The sequence below is a fragment of the Molossus molossus genome, unplaced genomic scaffold (genome assembly GCF_014108415.1).
Source record: "Molossus molossus isolate mMolMol1 unplaced genomic scaffold, mMolMol1.p scaffold_m16_p_4, whole genome shotgun sequence".
Lineage (NCBI taxonomy): Eukaryota > Metazoa > Chordata > Mammalia > Chiroptera > Molossidae > Molossus > Molossus molossus.
This window is the reverse complement of record NW_023425377.1, coordinates 94,335,234-94,351,595: the sequence shown is the minus strand read 5'-3', so window position 1 is coordinate 94,351,595 and position 16,362 is coordinate 94,335,234. Positions and strand designations below refer to the sequence as shown.

Below are 16,362 nucleotides of genomic sequence, written 5' to 3'. Positions count from 1 at the left end.
CAAGTACATAATTCTCCTGCTCATTGGCTGGTAGTATTTATATCATCCAGGATAGAGCCTCACACTTCAGTCTTTAGAACTAAAGTTCAATTATTTTTTTCCTTTCCTAGGCATCTATGTGTTCTTAATATGTTTTTAATATGTATAGGCAACAGCTTGCAATTTGTCACAGATAAGTTATCTAATAAGTTTAGAGCAATGGACAACTTATTTTCTGAACTGAAACAAATAAGACACCTAAATTTAACATCTGACAAACTTTGGGGTCTCACGAATATTAAGTAAGGGTGAAGACTGTGGATGCTGACGGGCCAGAAGAAGCTGCCAGTATTCTCTATTACTTAAAATCATACCCCAAATACATGATCACATGTAACTTATGAATCTTCAAGAGGTACAAGGACAATCTTACACATGCATGAGCAGAAAACACATTCTGCCCGAATAGAATAGAGAGCTGTCTATCTTAGCAGGCTACTGAGTGACCCACAGGCAGTAGGTGGAATGGTTACTTGGATTCAGAAAGACCTAAAAATTTAAAGCTCTCAACTGCAATTTTTTGAAAACTCAATTTCATAAATATTTGTTTTTCAGGCTTTAATGCAGCTCAGCATAACCTGACCACTATTCACTACCTCCTGTCCTCATGTGTGGTTTAGATCAGTGGTCAGCAGGCCTTTCCGTAAAGGGTCAGAAAGGAGATATCTTCAGCTTTGCAGGTCTCTGTCCATGACTCAGCTGTGTTATTGCTGCACCAAAGTAGCCGTAGCTCATATACACAGGAACCAACATGGATGTCTTTTGATAAAACTTTACTCGCAAAAACAGGCTGTGGCTTTGATCCACAGGCTATAGTTTTCTGACCTCTGGTTGAAAAAGCTGAGCAAGTTAACTGAAGCATTTTAATCCAAATAGAATTTTGACTAAAGGGCAAGTTACTTCCTCATCTCCCCAAATATAGCAGCCTATGCAGATCCAGTTTGGCACAACATGAAAGTCATAAAAGAGACTGTAGTAGATATTATGAAATACCTATTGATTTATAAAAACTATAATTGCATTATTTTGTATTAATTTTCAGGAAGAAGAGCTGTATTCACCGAATGCCATGATTTCAGTTATATTAAAATATACAAGAATTAGAAAAGAAAAAAAAAAAATTAGAGGAAGAAGAGTAAGAATTTTTTGAGGGTACTCAAAAGGGATGAAAGCAATAAAAAACAGAATTCCCATTATAGGTTGAATTTAATGAAGGGAGAGAACTACTTCCTCAAATAAGTTATTCTGGTGCATATTAAAACTTTAGTCCTGGATTGAGCAGTTTGATATAACGGAGTTGATAATAAAGTCTTCATCAGCCTGATCTTCTCATTAACCATGGATTTCAATTCTTGTCCCGAAACCCAGTATTTTTGCTCTCATCTTCCCGTTCAAACTCACTGCGGCAGGATGCAGCCGCCCAGGCTCCTTCCTTGAGATTCTCTCCTAGCACACAGTTCTGTAACTTCCAGAAAACGTGCCCAACACTGTTTCTAATTAAACTAAAAACAGCCACCGGAATCAAGCTGCACTGACTTTGAGATCAGCTAAGTGTTCGGTCTCAATAAATCACAAATGTATAAACAAACTAATTAGCATTCTTCATCTGTTCGGCTGATGAAATTACACGGCGCAGCAGGCACGCAGCGTGTCCTGGAAACCCGCGTGGGTCCCGCGCGGGCCCGCCAGGGATGCAGACGCTGCCTCAACTCGCCCTCCGTGCTTTTCCTCGGCACTGGCGGGAAGTTCACAAACGGCTTGGTCGCTTGCCACTTCATACGTGGCTTGCGGCAGGAACGACAGTCACATGTTAAGGAAAAAACAAACTAATTAAAGTAATAAATGGGGTGACCAAGGCTTTGTGAACAGCGGCCGTGCGTGTTCTCAGAAACTCGGAGAAATGTTTGCCATTCTCAAAGTTGATGATTAGAAGCCTCCAAATACACTGGATGTTCTGTCTCTCTTACTAGTAATTGATTAACTGCAATGGTGAGAATAATGGCCCAGCTATTGGTCTCATATTAATAACCAGGATGCCTGATTGTTCGGGTAAGGGGGGGTTTCCATCATTTCAACTCTAGGAGCTAATTAAGCACAAGAATCTTGTTTTCTACAAGTAAAATGACCTCAGGAAAACACCCCACAGGTACTGACAGAGAAAGCCCTTTTCTTACAACAGCAGGTCTTAAAGGGAAGGTTTTAAATTAGAAATGGTGCCTGTGTGTTTATGAGGGGAGCCTGAGAACTAAACTTCCATAGTAAAAGCAAATACATATATCTGATGATTAGTGTCAGATCTAGCACCTAGTTACGCCAAAATCTGTGCCTAAAGAGATATAAGTGGCCCTGACCGGTTTGGCTCAGCGGTTAGAGCGTCGGCCTGCGGTACAGAGAGACCCGGGTTCGGTTCCCGCTAAGGGCGCGTACCTCGGTTGCAGTTTGTCCCAGGCCCTGGTTGGTCGTGCGGGTGGCAGCCACTCGATGTGTCCCTTTCACATCGATGTTTCTCTCTCTCTCTCTTCCTCTCTCTCCCTCCCGCTCTATCTGAACAAAAAATGCAAAAATGTCCTCGGGTGAGGATTAAAAAAAAAAAAAAAAAGATATAAGTGGCCCTAGCTGGGCAGTTCAGTTGGTTAGAGCATCATCTTAAAATACCCAGGTTCAGGTTCGATCCCTGGTCAGGCTACATACAAGAGTCCACCAATTAATGCATAAATAAGTGTAACAACAGATCGATGTTTTTCTCACTCTTCCCCTTCCCCTCTCTAAAATCAATTTTTAAAAAATATGAGTTTTAAGATGAAATTCCAAAGTCCAGATTTTTAAGAGTAGCTGAAAGGAAAAGAGAACGTCAAAACAAACTGCCTGAGTAAGGATAAAGTGTGCATACTCCAGTACAACGGTGGTGACCATTTTCATAAACAAATGTCAAGAAAGCAGCTTAATTTTCAGGTAGTTTGAAAATCTAAAAAATTTTCATTCCTTCAAAATTGAAAAAAATATTAAATAAAATCTCATAAATCAGGCTTTTAAAATGTGTTTCATTTAATTTTGCAGCAGGGAATATTTATAGAACTTTCCCCTATGATATACCAGGAAAGCAGGAGAAAGTAGTAGAGAAACTGGTGAGAATATCCAAGTCTTTCCAGTTCATAGTTGAGAGAAAAGACAAGCCAACGACAGACTCCTTCAGGCCATCACTTCTCCTTAGTTTTACCATTATTCTGCTTCCCTGAGAGTCACACTTCGTATAAGAGCAGACCTTATGTGCTCTGTTCACTTTCTTAAACAACATTCATTCCTAAGTCTTCAACTCTCCAGCTTTTGCTTCCACTCTGTTACTGAAACCTGCCGAAAATTAAACCTCAAGAATCTTTTGGCTCTTAATAGTTGAATTCTTCATGCCATTTGAATTTTTTTTAAATAATTTCCATTGCCATAGACTCTTTGATACACTAGATTGCCTTCTACTTCATTCATTCATTAATTCATTCATTTGTTTATTCATTCACTTTTCATTCTAGTCAACAAATATTTACGGATGGCTACTATGTGTCAAACATTCTTCCAAATGCAAGGACAGAGCATTGAGTAAAGGATTTCACCTGCCTTCATGGAGTTTCCAATGCAACAGAAAAACTATTTGAGACACATCAGATCCAAGTGTGACGTGTGTACCAAAAGGGAGGCATGTAGTGCACTAAGAATGCAAATCAAGGATCCAAACCAAGTCCCGGGAGAAAGAAACATCTGAGCTGAACTGTGACTGAGCCAGGTACAGACAGTTGCAGACAGAACAGCATGCTTGGAGGCCAATACAGCCCTAGCCGTGTTCTAAGAACTGAAATAATTCCAGCCTGGCTAAAGCTTGGGAGCAGGGAGAAGAAGGCAGTGGTCGTGAGAGATGAGAGAGGCAAAGGTCAGGATTTGTGGGGCTGTGCAAACTATGTTAAACAAACAAACTCTTTTTAAGGGCAGCCAACTGAATAAATACGAAGTAATACAGTGAACAGATTCAACTGGAGTCTTAAAAGGTTATTTGGAATGCAGAATGAGAAATGGGCCAGAGTTGGATAGGTGGCTGATCTGGGTTGGACTAAGAGTGACCCGAATGAAAAAGTAGATCAAATCCAGAAGTATGTCAGGGAGGAGTCCACAAGCCTTAGCAACTGACTAGACATGGGGGCCAAAGAAAAGGGAGGATGCATTCTTCTGAATGCATACCACAGCCATACCACAGCCAAAGGAAGACTCTCAAGCCATGCAAAACCATCAGAAGAATAGCCCATAATGCATTTTCCATGGCTTTGGTTATTGAATTATGACTGGGCTCAGAGTTGGGGTTTAGAGTTGGGGTTTCCAGGATTACATAACACCTTGTAAGAGTTGGCGTGCTCCAACTCTCCTGATAAAAATCTCCTTTTAGAAAGAAATTTCTCCATCTTAAAAAAGCTCGGACATGGGAAAGCTGACCCCAATTTATATGACAGAATAGAGCGTTCGCCTGCCCAACGACTGCATTTGCGTGCACATATAAGGTATTTCCATCCATCTTCCAGAAGAGAGGAGTGTGCTTATCTTAAATTTTGTAGCTATACTGGTAACCCTCCCAAAACAAAGAGGTTAACTGTAAATGGGATGGCAGCCCACCTCTAGGGACCCGAAACACCAGGAATACCCCCTTTTCTGATGGCAACCACCTCATTAAAGCTACAGCGTGGGACACAAATTATGTTTAATAAACTACATTCATTCTTCATTAAAAATAAAGTGGATGTGATCCACAGTCTTTTTCATTGGACTTAGGGACCAGTTCTCTGAGATCTCTGAAGTAATAGTATATGCTATAGCAGAGATATTGTACCTCTAAGAAGTAGCATTTTGTGATTCTCAGTTTTATATCAAAATGTTTGCAGAAGATTTTATAACTAAAGAGCAAGAGCAAAACCTTTGGGGCTATAAATCCTAAATACATATCTATATTTTTAAAACTCGAGTGTGATAATCACTGAAATTTCAATACATGCACTTAGCATCTCTTCAAATTAAAAATCATTACCGCTTATATTAGGTCATGAGGAAATCAGACACATGTTTCAATATTTTGTTCCTGAACCACATGAAACTATTTCCTACAGCAACTTTTCTAATTCCCATTACATTTATATTGCTAAAACAGTTCCTTCCAGAGACTTAGCCATTTAAAAATGTATTTACTGAAAACACAATTATTACAGAAGAAGTTAAGGGAGAAATGTATAAACATTATGAAAGAAGTTAAGGGAGAAATGTAATTCCTTTTTACCCTATAAAAAGCCATTTTGTTTTTCTCTATTTCTGTAATGTGAGTTGGCACATACACAATTATAAATAGGGGAACAAGTTGCTATAAAATACCAGTCAAGCGAGGAACCCACTCACCCCATGTTCTTCCTCTTCACTCAGTTCGACCATATGCCCTGTTTTAAAAGTACTTATTACACAGTTTTCCTTTATTTTTTCCTTGTCTCCTCAAGCCAACAGGCTGTTCAACACCTACTTATTGTCTGTTTCCGTCAAGCTACTTTCACCTTTTTTCCCCTTAAATTAGGCCTATAATTACTGTAGCAGCATTTGCTAGGTTTTAACCTTTTTAATACGCGTATATGTTTTTAATTGCATTTGTTAGTGCTCATAAGTGTTGATGGGTTTTACCCTAACATAGTTTTTCCCCATAAGTACTTTTATTTTCAGTTCATAGTTTTGCAGCATACAAAGATTTCCGGGTTTGATTCCAATTTGCAAGTAAGGTGAAAAACCTACTCAATTACCTGGGGAAATCACCCAATCTGATTACATTCTCTAAGACTCCAGAGTTCATTATGATTTAGGTGATATAACCTGATGCAACTTCTAAAATAGAAACAAATCCATGATGATTAAACAATTGGGCTGATTGAGCAATTTCATTTACGTGGCCCTAATGAAACTGATGACTAATGACATCATAAATTTCCATTTTCTCTTCTTTCACATTTTGGCCAGTCAGGAAGCCCTGGAGGCACATCTTCGATGTCATATGCACACCCTTACTCTCCCTCTTCTAAAATAATTCACACACACACATCCATAATCAGATATATATATATATATATATATATATATATATATATATATATATATATATAGTGGAGTTAGTACAGCAGTGAAGAGCTCAGGTTCTGGGACCAGACTGTGTTTGCTTCTTGCTTCTACCATTTATCAGCTCTGTGACTTTAGCCAAGTTCATAACCTAACTTCACCTTAAATTTCACCATCTGGAAAATAGGGATACTAACAACAACTGTCTCATAAATGTGTTGTCAAAGTAAACATCAATAAATATATAGCATTTAGGAAAGCACCTGACACCAATTACTTGATGAATGAATGTTGACTATCACAATTACAGGTGATCCTTGAACAATGCCAGGGTTCGGAGTGCAGACCCACACACAGTCAAAAATCTGCATACAACTAGTCGACCCTCCACATATGTGGGTTCCCAACTGCTCATCATAAATACTGTACTACTTAGCAGTAGTGTTACATTGGACAAGTTGCTTAACCTCACCTCATTGAGCTTCTGTGACCTCACTTGCAAAATGGTAAAATGGTGATGAAACAGGAATATATAAAGGATTATAGAAAATATACACAAAGACATTATACAAGAGAATCATGCTAACAGAAGTCACTAATTAATGATTGACACATATATTCCATCTTGTCAGAAAAACCCAGAAATGTTTTATACCCATGGCATTCTTTCTTATCACTTTCTAGAGCCAGGGGAACTCTGATATATAGCAGATGTTTGGTGCCCTACAAACAGAGAAAACGTTCTTCACTTGAAGAACATGAATGTATACCAAGAAAATAATATCTTTGTCATTAATCAGGGTTCCTTTAATCGAATTACAAAATAATAGCATTTATAACACATCCCAGAGCAGTAAGATTCTATTTTGGTTTTATCTCATGCAATTCCATTAGCTAATAAGTTGCATGCCAAAGTCCTTTAATAAAATATTAGAATAAAAATTGAGGGACTATGCTAGATTTTAAATCTATTTTTCTACTCATTAAACCAAACCTCTTATTAAATCAAGAAAGCCTATGTTATTGGAGTGCATACTGTTTTCTATAAATCCACATTAGTTCCAATGTGGAAACATTTTCAAACAAGATAAACTCCTAATAATCAAGCTGGAATGGAAATTCTGTGGTATCTGATTTTCTTTTCCTAGAACACAAGATTGACAAATAATTAGTATTTGTTATAGAAAGAATCTTATCTCCAATCACTGCTTTTACAAGCAAACTGCTCTCAATATTGATTTAGTGTTAACTCTTTTATCTACTTACCTTCGAAATGTTTACTTATTTTTTAGAAAGTTTTAGGTGAGGGCAGGGAAAAATGAGACGCGCACGGGCACGTTAATTTGAGGATATTTGTGAAGTCGGGGTAAGTCACCAGAGTCTGGTGAAAACAGGAGATGTAGGGACATCTGACAAGAGTGAAAGGACTGGCTGTCACACCTGGGCAGCATTAGAATTAGCACCTGAACAATGAGGAGACATCAAGGTGGCCTCATCCTTGACGGAAAGGGAAGGGTGACATTATGAGCACACAATTCACCCTATGGTAAAGGCAAGTTACATCGTCAGAGCTGTGACATTTAGAAAGAAGATTCTGGAAGAAGACACAATAGTGATCCTCCTGATTCTTCTACTCTAGCCCCTGGAACTTTTCTCAAGGTCCTTGAGATAAAACACAGACTAATAGAACCATGAAAACTTAAGACTTGTAAGCACGGCTGGAGAGAGCACCTTGCCCAACCTAAGCAAGAACAAGTTAATTAAGAAGTGTAGGCCACACAGAAACCATCAGAGAGAACAGCAAGGAGAGGAACAGATGTGCCAGGAGAGGCTCAGGCTGGGGAGGAGAGGCCTGCACTGGACCAGGACTGGGAGAGTCGGACGAGGCTAAATCACCACGGAGGAGGGCACCAGACACTCAGGTCCCTCGAAAGCAGGGCTTGGAAAACAATGGCCTGTGGGCCAAATCCAACCTGCTGCTGTTGTTGTCCAGCCCTTGAGCTAAAAATGGTCTTTCCACAATGAAATGGTTGAATAAATATATTAAAAAAGTACATTTCCTGACATATGAACACCATGAGATTCAAATTTCCGTAACTAAAGTTGCACTGCAACACAGCCAGGCTGTGACATTATAAGGAAGGTATATTTGACCATTGCCCACCTTCTCTCTTTCCCTGTTCCCTGCTACATGGCTCCTAAAATGCCCTGAAATCTCCAAAGTGACAGGTGTCTTTCTGTAAGCTAATGAGGTAACAGAGGCTGGGGGCTCCTGGATACCTTCAGGATGGGGCCTGGTTGCCAGGGGAACCATCCAAGTGATGACAGGGTGGGAACTTCCCATCTCACCCAGATCTCCAGGGAGCGGGGAGGGGCTGGAGGTTGAACATGTAGGTACTGGGAGGGGAGTGTGTCCAGAGCGGAAATGAAACCTCGGATTCCTTTTCCTCATACCTTGCTTTATGCATCTTTTCCATCTGGCTGTACCCCAGCTTATCCTTTTGTAATAAACTGGTAATCCAATAAGTAAACTGTTTTCCTGAATTTGGGCTCTCCTATAATCAAACTCGGAGAGGAGGCCTTGGGAACCTTCGATTTATAGCTGGTTAGAAGTACCAGGTGCCCAGACATGGCAAGTGGAGCACCCTTGTGGGATGGAGTCCTTAGTCTATGGGACCTGACACTACCTCTAAGTACAATTCAGAATTAAATTAGGTTGAAGGACACGCAACTGGTGTTGGAAAACTACTTGGTGGGGAAAACACACATTTGTTGTCAGAAGTACTGATAATAAAGAAAAAACAGAAGTTTTACCTTTACAGGCTCATTCACTTACAAGTGGCCTGTAGCTGCTGCTTTGGAAATGCAACAACAGAGATGAGTGATTGTGACAGGGGCCACATGGCCAGCAAAGCCTAAAATATTTATTCTCTTGTCCTTTACAGAGTTAGTTTGCTGACCTCTGTTTTAAAGGGCAACGAAGAACTTACAAATATCACGTAATCTCAACAGTCCTATGGGGAAATGTGTGTGCATGTGTTAATTTTTTTTTTTTTTCCCAAGAAGAATCTAAAATGTAGATTAAGTACTTGTCCCAGTGAGGGGCAGGAACAGGAAATGAACCTGGGCCTGTCTGATTACAGAGCCAGTGTTCTGGGTGGGTCTTGAGATGAGGGGCTTTTTGTACACCATAGTGATTATTACTCACATTCCTCTACGAATAAATACAATCTGGGAATATAAAGACTAACTGCATCTGCTAAAATAGAAGAAGAAAATGGAAGGTCAGACTGTTGGCCGTGTCACCTGAGGGAATGAAGCCTTGATATTGCGGAATTGCTGGAATGAAAGACCCTTCCGTGTTCCAGAGCGTTCTGAGGAGATTCCCTTTTGCAAAATAATACTTTGAGCCTCTCTGGTTCTAGACATTTAAGTAGATCTGGGTTTTTACATAATAATTAGAAGGAATCATTATCAGAAATGAATTTTGGCTTCTGAACATGTACTCTGCAGGCATATATTTGGATACTCACAACGTTCATGTTGTGCTGAGGTCTTTCCCATTAAATCCAAAAACACAGCCATATTCTACTAATGCCTTCTTGCTTCTCTGATTGTTTTAAAATAGGGAAAGTGAAAAAAAAATTCCTGTTCACAGTAAACCCCAAATAATTTTTTAGTATTTCTCACATAAAAGTCTACATAAAGACACAGGCATTTTCAGAATAGAAGTTTAGAACTAGAAGTCATAGAAGAGTATATATTACAATAGTTTCCACTTGCAGATGACAGAAGCCCAGATTTTAGTGACTCAGCCTAAACCCCAAAGCTCTTGAGGTACAGAGGTCAGACAAGATTCAAGCAGTTTTCACCAGGAGACCAGAGTTCACCCCAATAAAGTCTGATCATCTCCTCAACTGAAATACAGAGAAACCCTCCTCCTTTTGTGTAGCCCCAACAATTGTAGTTACAGCTTTGAGAAAAATGTAACACTTAGTCATTTTAACCTAAGTCCCACCCTTAATTGTTTGTAATATTAATCTGATGGAGTCCCATCAGAGGCTTTGGTTCATCTAATATTACATTAATATTAAAACACACAATAAAGTTATTTTGGCTGTCTGTAGTTTCTAAAATATTTCCCCAGACTCTTTTCCATGATTTTCTCACCATTTATACCTTCTCAAGAAGCCACCTGTAATCTTTTTTCACTTTTCTAAACATATTTTCTAAACACTTTTCTAAACCTTACTCAATCTGCTGTCTTTGCCACTTCATTGAACATTAGGCATGTTTTCAGCCTCAATCAAACTAGCCAGTGCAGATCACAACTCATCCAACTTTGGACTTCTAGTAACTTATTTTATGCTGAAATTAAAGGAAAGAACTACTAGCTGGAAGTCATCTGGTACAAACATGGAAAAGGTATGGGCAGCTTACCTTTCTATTGTCAGATTTACCCAATCTTCTCCCTTTATTGCCCCTGTACTTTTGGCATATGTGGTTTATGCAGACACAAATACATATATGTAATTGACACAAAACTTGAGAAGAAAATATTTTGTAAAAGTTTTCCTATTATTTCCCTTTTATTATTTTATTAGCTTTTTTTAAATCTAATTTTTATTATTTTGTCAGTTCTTTTTCTTTCTATTTATTATTTGTTTTTTAACCTTTCTGGAAGGGAAAAATATCACTCTATACAGATGACTCCGATCTGCCAGAGAAACCAAAAATGCTCACTCATATTGTTCTCTGTCTTTTTCCACTTCACTGTGACATTAGCTTCAATGGAAAAGCACACATTCTTCCTATAGTTCAGGATGGGGTTTTATCAGAAGCACTGAGCACATATTACTGGACATTTGATACTTATTAACCAATATCAATAAAATATTAGGCTACTAATACATATAGGTCAAAATACAGGCAAAAAACCCCAATAAAATACAAGTAAAATGAGGCTACTTTGGAGCCTATGGATTGTTTTTGCTTTCTGAAAGAAATTTTGTAATGTTATTCACAAATTCATTTATAATCCAATCAATATTTCTGAGCTTCTAAAGAGAATAAAATTATTCCCTTTAACTTTCTTCAAAGTCTACTGTGTGTGTCTGTGTGTGTATTCTTAAATGACTATAATAAAAAGTGGAGAATATAAGAGAATTAATGATGCTTATAATAAATATCACTTTTAGGCTGAGGCAGCAAAAGAATGACCAGGAAAAGCTTCTTGTAATGTATGGAATTTTAACTTTTTTTTTTTTAATCTTCACCTGAGGATATTTTTCCATTTATCTTTAGATAGAGTGGGAAAGAGAGAAAGAGAGAAAGAAACATCAATGTGAAAGAGACACATCAACTGGCTGCCTCCTGCATGACCCTGACCAGGGCCAGGAACAAACCGCAACCAAGGTACGTGCCCTTGACCAGAATCAAACATGCAACTCTGGTCTGCGGGCCGACGCTCTAACCACGGAGCAAAACCAGCCAGGGCTGAATTTATTTTCTGAAATGACTACAATTTGGACATACAGATATTAGTAAAAGGGCATGCCACAGAGGGAGAACAGTGTACAGAAATTCGAGGAATGAAGGAAGTTGTGGCAAGGGGCAGGAAGGGATGGGTGCTACAGATACTACGAAATTAATGTTGTCACTGTGTGGCAAGGGACTAGATCTGAGGAACAAGTTGACTCTGAGGTTTGTCTGGAAGGATAATGGTGCCTTTAATAGAAAGAGGTAACGGAAGTAGGCTTGAGAAAAGGGATGTGGAATTCTGTTTTATACACAAGGATCTTGAACTGTTAGTGGGGTACCTACGTAGAGACGCATTTGGTACTTGGAGTCTTTAATTAAGGAGGGTTTAGCAGACTAGTGATACAAATCTGTGGTCCTCCACCTAGAGGAAGCCATTAAATTAAGGAGTTTATTTCAATTTATTACAATCTGTTCAATGTCCAAGGGCTGCATGTAGAGAGAGAAGATGGCCAAGTTTAGTACTCTGGGGAAAATTCACATTGAAGAACTGGAGAAGATGTTACGATGAATGTGGAGAAGCAGCCATCAGGTAAATATGATCAGAATGTAAACAGAAGAGAACACAAGAGAAAAGGCGTGTATATTGAGAGTCTGCAGTGGGTAAGGGGGTGTGTTAGTCAGCTCAGGCTGCCATAACAAAATACCAGAGGCTGGGCGACTTGAACAACAGACATTCATTTTCCCAGTGCGGAGGCCGGAAGTCCAAGCGCAGGGCACCAGCTCTGGTGAGGCTTCCGAGGTCGATCTTCCCGGCTTGCAGATGGCCATCTTCTTGCTGCATCCTCACATGGCACAGAGAGAGAGAGACAGCAAGCTCTCTGGCGTATCTTCCTACAAGGGCACTAATCACATCAAGAAGGTTCCCCACCATGACCTCATCTAAATCTTATTATCTCCCAAAGACCCTACCTCTAAATACCATCACAGTGGGGATTAGGGCATCAACAAATGCATGGGGGGAGGCACAATTCAGTCTAGAGCAAAAAGACTGAGAAAATATCATTTAACGTTTAGATTATAAATATATATGACTTTTCTGAGACAAATTTCAAGAATATTAGCAGAGTAAAAGTGAAAAAAAAAATAAGAAGTTATGAAGGAAATATTATAGTGTAAATGAGTAAAGGTTACTTTATGGCCAGTTACAGTAAGAGGAATAGCAAGTTTGAAAGAAGGATTTTGAGAATAGAAATCTCTTGATTTACATATATTTGTAGTTTTCTCTAAACAGGAATAATTACTACACAGTGAACAAAGTTAGCTCAAACAAAATCAAAGTACAGAGACTTCCACTTCTGACTGGGTTGTATAAAACAGGAGACCTCCACTCCAACCCTAATGAGAACTCACTTAATAAACTATATGATCATAGTTTTAAAAAATCTGAGGAAATATATTGAAAAACTACAGTTAAAGTCATACTTCAAAGTGAAAGACTGAACACTTTCTGACTATAATCCAAAACAAGGCAAGGATTCCACCTCTCACATCTAATCAATATTGTACTGATGTTAGGTCCTAGTCACGAAAATAAGAAAATAAAAGGCAACAGTTGTCTGCCCCAGCAAGCTCCACAGCTCAGGGGCTCTGGATCCCTGGCCCCTGGACCTGGGCATGAGTTTGGCTGCAGTTATGGGGTGGGGGTGGGGGGGGATTGGAAAGAGAGAAGTAAACACTTATTTTATATATATGTAGAAATTTCCAAGGGAATCTACAAAATAACAAGGAGAACTAAAATGTAATTTTAGCAAGGTTGCAGGATACAAAGCTAATACAAAAAAAGTCCATTGTAATTTCTGTACTCATAGTAAACAATTTAAAAATTGTATTTTTAAAAAGTATTTTATAATAATGTGAACAAATATAAAATACTTAGAAATAAATCTAACCAAAAGCTTGCAAGACTGCCAAACTACAAACATTGGTAAAAGAAATTGAGAAAAGCCAAATAATAGAGAGATATACCATGCTCAGTTTTCCCCAAATAATCTAAACATTTAATAAAATCCCAATCAAAATCTCAGGCAGCTTTTTAATATTTAGCATTTTAGTATTCAGCCTTTTGAGATTTATTGAAAACCACAGAATAGCTGAATCAATGCTAAGGAAGAAAAACAACACTGAAAGACACACATCTGATTTAAACTTATTATAAAAATACAGTAATCAATAAGTTTGGTATTGATTTGAAAGAATTAACAGAGATCAATGGAATAAAGAGCCCCCAAACAGGTTCACATTTGTTTGTTCAATTAAATGAGTGTATCAAAGCACTGGGAAGAGAAAGCTTTTTCAATAAATAATGTTGAAAAACTTGAATATACATATGGAAAAAATAAACTCCGATCCATTCTTCAGATTATACACAAAAGTTAATTACAAATGGATCACAGACCTAAATGTAGAAGTTAAAATTATGAAACTTGGAGAAGAAAATAGGATTATATCTTTGTGACCTTGTATGAAGCAAAAATGTTTAAATACGGAAAACAAAGCATACACCTAAAAGAAGATGATAAATTGAACTTCACAAAAATTTTTAAATTGTTTTCTTTTCCAAAGGTACCACTGAGTAAACAAAAAGGCAAATCACACAATGGGAGAAAACCTTTGCCACACATATATCAACAAAATAATTAAATCCAGAATATACAAAGTTTTAGAGCTAAATAAGAAAACAAGGAATTAATTTAAAAACGGGCAAAAGATCTGAACAGATACTTCATTAAAAAAGACATGCGAATAGTCAATAGAGAACTCTTTAGCTGTTCAATATTATTAGTCATGAGGCAAAAATCTACTAGAATGTCTAAAATTTAAAAGTTTGACAATGCCAAGAGCTAGTGATGATGTTGAATAACTGGAATTTTCTGACACAGTTGGAGAGACTGCAAAAAAATATAATCACTTTGGAAAAGAGTTTGGTGGTTTCTGAAAATATTAAATATATCCTATCCTGTCACTTAGCTATTCCATTTCTAGGTATTTACCCAAGAGAACGGTAAACAATATATTCTAACAAAGACTTGTATGTAAATGTTCATGGCAGCTTTATTTATAATAGCTAAAACACAGAAACTCTTGAAATGTCTTTTCCTGTAAATGAAAAAAAATAATGTTGTATAGCCAGCCATACATGTAAAGAACTATCACTTAGCAAATATTGCAACAAAGTAGATAATTACACAGACTGAATGAGTCCACACAAACAATAGTACATATAGTAATATTACTTTTATATAAAATCTGGTTACTACATACAAAGTTATGAGTCCAGAAAGGAGACCAATGATTATCTGGGGACAGAGGAGGAGGGGGAGCTGATTGGAAAGGGGAGGGACACATGAAAACTTTCAGGAGTGATGGAAATGTTATGTATCTTGATTGTGGTGGTTGTTTCACAGAGCACACATCTGTCAGATCTTACTCAACTGCATATTTTCTATAAGTGAGGTTTACTGTATATAAGTTATACATTAGCCAAGTCATTAAAAAAAACAAAAAAAACAAAAACAAAACAAGACAAAACAAAAACTCAGTTGAGGACTCAAAGAAACCAAAGTCATCTAGGTTCCAAAATAAATAAATAAATAACAGGCCCTAGGAGACAGAAAGCCACAGTTATTGTCAGTTCTGATCAAGTGGCAGAAAGGGACAGACTCTCCCATGGACAGATGTCAGGAGAAACTGGTTAAATGTTTGTGAAACTTTGAAGTGATGTAGGACAGGTTAGAATCCTGAGAAGCTCCCTAACTTGGATGGACTCATTCTTCTGTACTTGCAGCCTAAAACACATGTGTGATCAGGCACACATGCCCATTTGACACATATATGACACATGAGGAAGAAAAAAGTGACCCATGAACAAGAGAAAAAAAATGAATAGAAACCAACCAAAAAATGGCCCAGTTGTTGTTATCAGATAGGAACTTAAAAATAATCATGATAAATATATTACAGAATCCAGTGGCAGAGTTGGAGAGCATACATAATTAGGGAGTTTCCATTGAGAAATGGAAAGTAAAAACAAGGAAGAAAAAAAAAACCTCATACACATAGACAACCAGAAAGAAAGGGGATGGGGAGGGAGAAGAAGGTATAGGGGGGATAAATGGTGAAGGAAGGAGACATAATTTGGGGTGATAAACATACAATGCAATATACAGATTATGTATTATAGAATTGTACGTCTGAAACCTATATAATTTTATTAACCAATGTCACCCCAATCAATACATTCAATAAAAAAGTAAAAAAACACCTCAAAATGCTAAAATGAAAAATACAATATTGGAAACAAAGTATATAATAAGCTTGACATCAGAAACAAAAAAGAGCAAGGTGACAAATTCCACTGAAGACAATATGGCTGTAACATAGTATTCAAGTAGGAGAATGATGGAGACTGTGGGCAGTCAGGTATGGCCATCAGAACACCTGTTGGAAGGTATGAAGGCCACATGATCCTGAGCTGCTCCAAATGGCCTTAACACACAGTATGAAGCAAAAATTCTTGGTAGTCAACACTGACCAGTGATCATTACCAAGGACAGCCAACGGAAAGAATCGGAGCCAGGCACCATTGTGCCACGTGTAAACGAACTGTGAGAACATGCAGCTACCAATTTCCACTAGGCATGGAAACAGACCCATAGTAGGATC

At 38.0% G+C, this 16,362-nt stretch overlaps 1 protein-coding gene and 1 non-coding gene across 4 annotated transcripts in view; one reads left to right on the top strand and one right to left on the bottom strand.

Annotated features, from left to right (window-relative positions):
• Window positions 1-16,362, bottom strand: part of GUCY1A1 (guanylate cyclase 1 soluble subunit alpha 1) — a 52,622-nt gene that overhangs the window by 26,092 nt on the left and 10,168 nt on the right. The gene's annotated exons all lie outside the window — the stretch shown is intronic.
• LOC118616674 lies at window positions 13,248-13,336 on the top strand. Its single transcript, XR_004956656.1, has one exon. It is a non-coding gene; the product is annotated as a small nucleolar RNA SNORA5 (small nucleolar RNA).